Below are 6,915 nucleotides of genomic sequence, written 5' to 3'. Positions count from 1 at the left end.
TGGCTTTATCAGATACAGCAATATTAATTTTATGTTGTGTTTCTGCATTTTTTAAAGCAGTACACCTCACGTATAATTTATTTCTTTTGGCATTTGGTTCAGGCCTTTAACATGAAGGTAACTAGTACTAGTAAAGTAATATTCTACTTTTTATGTAAATAGTTCACTTGAGCCCAGCTACTGAATGCTCCAGAAGGAAGGAAACAGAATGAGATAATCATGCCCATAATGAAGATTAATTGCCATCCCTTCCTGTGAAGGCAATGGAAGAACAGTAGTTAATATGTAGGACCCCGATACAGAGGAACAATAAGAAACATTTCTATAAATATGTCCACAAAAAAAGGAGGGTTAAGGAGAATCTCCATCCTTTATTGGATGTGGGGGGAAACATAGTGACAAAGGATGAGGAAAAGCCTGAGGTACTTAATGCCTTCTTTGCCTCAGTCTTTCATAGTCAGACCAGTTGTTCTCGGGGTACCCAGCTCTCTGAGCTGGAAGACAGGGACAGGGAATAGAATGAAGCCCCCATAATCCAAGGGGAAATGGTTAGTGACCTGCTACACCACGTAGACACACACAAGTCTATGGGGACAGATGGGATCCACCCAAGGGTACCGAGGGAGCTGGCGGAAGTGCTCACCAAGCCACTTTCCATCATCTATCAGCAGTCCTGGTCAACCGGGGAGGTCCCAGCTGACTGGAGGCTAGCAAATGTGACGCCCATCTAGAAGAAGGGCCAGAAGGAGGATCCGGGGAACTACATGCCTGTCAGCCTGACCTCGGTGCTGGGGAAGGTTATGGAGCAGATCATCTTGAGTGCCATCACGCGGCATGTACAGGACAATCAGGGGATCAGGCCTAGCCAGCATGGGTTTATGAAAGGAAGGTCCTGTTTCACTAACCTGATCTCCTTCTATGACAAGGAGACCTGCTTAGTGGACAAGGGGAAGGTTGTGGATGTTGTCTACCTGGACTTTAGTAAGGCCTTTGACACCATTTCCCACAGCATTCTCCTGGAGAAACTGGCTGCTCGTGGCTTGGATGGGCATACTCTTTGCTGGTTAAAAATTTGGCTGGATGGCCAGGCCCAGAGAGTGGTGGTGAATGGAGTCCAATCCAGTTGGCGGCCGGTCACAAGTGGTGTTCCTCAGGGCTCAGTATTGGGGCCAGTTCTGTTTAATATCTTTATCAATGATCTGGACGAGGGGATTGAGTGCACCCTCAGTAAGACTGCAAATGACACCAAGTTGGGTGGAAGTGTCGATCTGCTGGAGGGTAGGAAGGCCCTACAGAGGGACCTGGCCAGGCTGGATCGATGGGCCGAGGCCAACTGCATGAGGTTCAACAAGGCTCAGTGCTGGGTCCTGCACTTGGGTCACAATGACCCCATGCAATGCTACAGGCTTGGGGAAGAGTGGCTGGAAAACTGCCTGGAAGAAAAGGACCTGGGGGTGCTGGTTGACAGCCGCCTGAACATGAGCCAGCAGTGTGCCCAGGTGGCCAAGAAGGCCAATAGCATCCTGGCTTGCGTCAGAAATAGTGTGGCCAGCAGGACTAGGGAAGTGATCATCCCCTTGTACTGGGCACTGGTGAGGCTGCACCTCGAATGCTGTGTTCACTTTTGGGCCCCTCACTCCAAGAAGGACATTGAGGTGCTGGAGAGTGTCCAAAGAAGGGCAACGAAGCTGGTGAAGGGTCTAGAGCACAAGTCTTACGAGGACTGGTTGAGGGAACAGGGGTTGTTTAGCCTGGAGAAGAGGAGGCTGAGGGGAGACCTTATCGCTCTCTACAACTACCTGAAAGGAGGTTGTAGTGAGGTGGGTGTCAGTCTCTTCTGCCAAGTAACAAGCGATAGGACGAGAGGAAATGGGCTCAAGTTGCGCCAGGGGAGATTTAGATTGGATATTAGGAAAAATTTCTTCACTGAAAGGGTAGTCAGGCACTGGAACAGGCTGCCCAGGGAAGTGGTTGAGTCCCCATCCCTGGAGGTATTTAAAAGAAGGGTAGACGTGGTGCTTAGGGACATGGTTTAGTGGTGGACTTGGCAGTGCTAGGTTAACGGTTGGACTCGATGATCTTAAAGGTCTTTTCCAATGATTCTATGATTCTAATATAAGTTGGTCCGTCTTCAGTGATGTAGCTCTTTGTTGCTCAGCCTAAAACTTCATGCAGTCAATTGAGTTCAGTAGTATTATATTGCTGAAAAATATATGTAGTAACTCGATCCACTAAGTGACAGTGTTACACTCTCTACCTGTTTAAGTGTCCAGTCCCAGAATGGACCTTGAGTCCTGCAGTAGGTTTGGGAGGTTTCTACCCCAGGCAGGAGACATTTAGGCACTTGAGAATGAGATTCTTGTTGAGAGAGGTGAAAGAGTGGCTGTAGGAAAGGTCAAGGATGGGATGCCACTCACTGGTAATTAAATGCCTTACTGTAAAGGTCAGAGGAACGTAAGCCTCCATTCGGGTTTCACTGTCTCCTGTAATTAGGAACTGTCTCCTGTAATTAGGAACCTTTGCCCTTTAAAAAAGAATGAAGCAGGAGGTCATTTGGTAAAGATGCCTTATTCCAAATCTATACATGCTTAGGAAGCTGGTCTCTACTTGTGTGGGGCTGCTGTTCTGTGCACATGAAAAATCCACTTGCGGAAAGAACCTGGGTGGAGGAGTGTACTGGGTCTGGCTGGGATGGAGCTTCTTTTCTTCATAGTACCTTGTATGGAGTTCTGTTTTAGATTTGTGATTAAAACAGTGTTGAGAACACACCAATGTTTTAGCTGTTACTGAACATTGCTTGCACAGCGTCAAGGATTTCTCTGTTTCTCACTCTGTCCCTGCAGCAAGTAGGCCAGGGGTGGGCAAGAAGTTAAGAGGGACACAGCCAGGACAGCTAACCCAAACTGACCAAAGGCATATTCCATGCCATATAATGTCACACTCAGCAATAAAACTAGGGAGGTAGTCTTTCCAAAGTAGCTGTTGCTCAGAGACTGGTTGGGCATCAGTCTGCTGGTGGGAGGTGGTGAGTGATTGCCTTTGCATCACTTGTTGGTTTTCCTCTCTTTCCTTCACTTATTTAACTGTCTTTGTCTCGACCCATGAGTTTCTTGCTTTTGCTCTTCTGATTCTTTCCTCCATCTCGCTGGGATGGGGAGTGAGCACGTGGCTGGTGGGTGCTTAGTTGCTGGCCGGGGTCAACTCACCATAGTCCTTTTTGGTGCCCAATGTGGGGCTTGAGGAGTTCGAGATAATGATAGATTTCATTGGAGTGTGCTAGACTGAATTTATAGGTGTTATACCTGTTTAGCTGTTATTTGGCAGATTGTTACTTGCTGTCATGATGTTGACTTGTTTGCTCTCAATACTGGTTTATTTGTTGTCCTCGCCTGCTCCATGGCATGCTCCTTCTGTTGCTGTACATCAAAATCCAGGGGTTGTTAATGGCTGCTTTCAATTTTTGCTGTTTGCTGTGTTGTTTATCACTTTTTTTTGTTTTTCCAGGGAGAGCTATGATAAAGGCACTGGCCTTGAGCCTAATCTGGTATTTGGGCCCTACATTGCTGCTGTCCCAGTACTCCAGGAACCATCTCATGGAAACAATTAACAATTACACCTTTCTCCTCTGGCATCTGCCCACCATGATGCACATGGCTCGGAGGCCCATTCGATGCTACACCACCTGGGGTTCCCACCATCTAAAGGGACGTAAGATTATCTATACTATTCTCTCCATATAGTGTTAGCTCTAATAAATAGCATTTTAAATGATACCTTACAGTGTCTGAGTGCCTTTCTTACTGGAATCATAATGGACCAGCACCTCCGTGTGACAAACAATTGCCTGGCACATCGGACCCACAGGAGTATAAGGCTCTGGTTGACACCAGTGCACAGTGTACCCTAATGCCACCTGGGTATAGCATCGAATCGGCCTCCAGTCCACACACAGCACGCTGGGCAGACCCTGTCCATAGAAGAGATTCTCTCATTTTGGTCATTCAAGCTATTTAAAGGGTTTTCTTACAATAAAACAACTCTATTCATCATTTCCACTGTCAAACAGAAAGGATGTTCTCATGAGAACTTCTTGCTTCACTGTTAGATAAAGGCAAGGACACGCAGGCAGTCTAATCATTGATACCAAGTGGGAGCTGCCTGCAGGCTTCTCGGCTACAATTAGTTGGCTGTTTATCCTGCAGCCAAGGGATTTATGCAGCACAACACAGGCCTGAAGTCCATGCTGTATGTGCAGGATACCATGGCACAGCACAGGCCTGGACCTACTCAGGTTAACTGTTATGTGGAACACTAACCCCTCAATGTACAATGGTCTCCTGGTCAGGATCAATAAATTCTGATCTGAACATTCATTGCCTGACTCCTGTAATGGCAAACCAGAAGTCCCTTCATCAGAATCAGGAGGAGAGGTGTCCTCAGCCCTTCTATTGCCTCTGGGGAATTGCTTGACAGAAACCAGAGCAGTAATCTTCCTGGATAAACCCATTTTAGCTGCTGTTTTTCCCTGTAATTCATGTACACAGGCTTCCAGGTCCAAGGTAGGTGCACCACCCCACTTCCTCACGTCCATAGTCGCGTAGATGGAACCACAGGGTGGCATGTGGTGTGTGCCCACAGTTCCCTTTCATTTGAGCAGGGAAAGGCTGACTCTGTACAGCACTCTTCATAGCCAAGACACTGGTGTGGTGGGTTGACGTTGGCTGGCTGCCAGGTGCCCACCAAGCTGCTCTATCACCCCCCTTCCTCAGCTGGACAGAGGAGAGAAAATATGAGGAAGGCTTGTGGGTAGAGATAAGGTCAGGGAGATCACTTACCAATTACCATCATGGGCAAAACAGACTTGACTTAGGGAAATTAATTTAATTTATTGCCAATTAAATGGAGTAGGATAATCAGAAATAAGAACAAATCTAAAAACACCTTCCCCTCACCCCTCCCTTCTTCCTGGGGTCAACTTCACTACTGACTTCTCTACCTCCTCCCCCCGAGTGGCGCAGGGGGATGGGGAATGGGGGTTGCGGTCAGTTCATTTCGCGTTGTCTCTGTCGCTCCTTCCTCCTCACTCTGTTCCCCTGCTCCAGTGTGGGGTCCCACCCACGGGAGACAGTCCTTCATGACCTTCTCCAACATGGGTCCTTCCCACAGGGTGCAGTCCTTCAGGAATGGACTGCTCCAGCGTGGATCCCCTGTGGGGCTACAGGTCCTGCCAGAAGATCTGCTCCAGCGCAGGCTCTCCACGGGGTCACAGCTTCCTTCAGGGCACATCCATCTGCTCTGGTGTGGAGTCCTCCACGGGCTGCAGGGGGACAACCTGTATCACCACTTTTCCACGGGCTGCAGGGGAATCTCTGCTCCGGCACCTGGAGCACCTCCTCCCCTTCCTTCTTCACTGACCTTGGTGTCTGCAGAGTTGTTTCTCTCACATATTCTCACTCTCTTCTGGCTGCTATTGCGCAGCAGTTTTTACCCTTTCTTAAATATGTTATCACAGAGGCACAGAGGCGCTACGTCACTGTCTCAGCTTTGGCCAGTGGCGGGTCTGTCTTGGAGCTGGCTGGAACTGGCTCTGTCCAACATGGGGACAGCCCCTGGTGACTTCTTACAGGAGCAACACCTGCAGCCCCCCCCCGCCATGCTACCAAAACATTGCCACGCAAACCCAATACACCTGGCCTATAGGGGCAAGAAGGAAGAGAGATTCTCTACGTTCTCTTTGAGTCGCTGGAACCAGTGGGACAGTTTCTCAACAGATGAGATGCAGGCCTATAGGGTCAAGGGGAAGGGGGAAGAGAGATTCTCTTCAAATTGCCAGAGCTAGCAGGCCAGTTTATCCACAGTTGGTGCCTCAATGTCTGCCCAGACCGTTATCACCAGGGTGTTGGCATACTATGTCGGTGTATTCTGTACAAACTTCCACCACATAAACTGCATGCACTGGACATCATCTGTATCTTTGGAGGCCTGGTTGTTGTCCAGGTTGCTATAGAATCATAGAATGGTTTGGGTTGAAAGGGACCTTTAAAGATCATCTAGATTAAATTGCTCAAAGCCCCATCCAACCTGACCTTGAACACTTCCAGGGATGGGGCATCCACAACTTCTCTGGGCAACCTGTTCCAGTGCCTCACCACCCTCATAGTGAAGAATTTCTTCCTTATATCCAATCAAAATCTACCCTCTTTTAGTTTAAAACTGTTGCCCCTTGTTCTGTCACTATAGGCCCTGGTAAAAAGTCTCTCTCCATCTTTCTTAGAAGCCCCCTTTATATATTGAAAGGCCGCAATAAGGTCTCCCTGCAGCCTTCTCTTCTCCAGGCTGAACAACCCCAACTCTCTCAGCCTTTCTTCATAGGAGAGGCATTCCAGCCCTCTGACCATTTTCATGGCCCTCCCCTGGACCGACTTTAACAGGTCCATATCTTTCTTGTACTGGGGTCCCCAGAACTGGACACAGTGCTCCAGGTCTCATGAGAGCGGAGTAGAGGGGCAGAATCACCTCCCTTGACCTGCTGGCCATGACACCACTCATTACTGGTTTCCATTTGGACTTTGAGCCATTGACTGCAACTCTTTGGATGCGGGCATCCAGCCAATTTCTTACCCAGCAAATAGTCCATCCATCAAATCCATATCTCTCCAATCTAGAGGTAAGAATGTTGGTGGGGACCATTTCAAAGGCCTTACAGAAGTCAAGGTAGATGACATCAGTTGCTCTTCCCTTATCTACCAACACAGTCACTCCATCATAGAAGGCCACCAAATTAGTCAGACCACCTCCACCACTGCTAATTCCCTCAGATACTGGATACCTTCCTCTGTGGCAATCCACCTGCCTTGGTAGTTTACAAGATCTTCCTTGAGGTGATACCTTGTCTTCACACGCGATAGGAGCCGC

The sequence above is a fragment of the Nipponia nippon genome, unplaced genomic scaffold, assembly GCF_047370975.1.
Source record: "Nipponia nippon isolate SJK-2023a ecotype South Korea unplaced genomic scaffold, ASM4737097v1 scaffold_34, whole genome shotgun sequence".
In the NCBI taxonomy this organism is placed as follows: Eukaryota; Metazoa; Chordata; class Aves; order Pelecaniformes; family Threskiornithidae; genus Nipponia; species Nipponia nippon.
Note: the sequence above shows the minus strand (reverse complement) of the source record.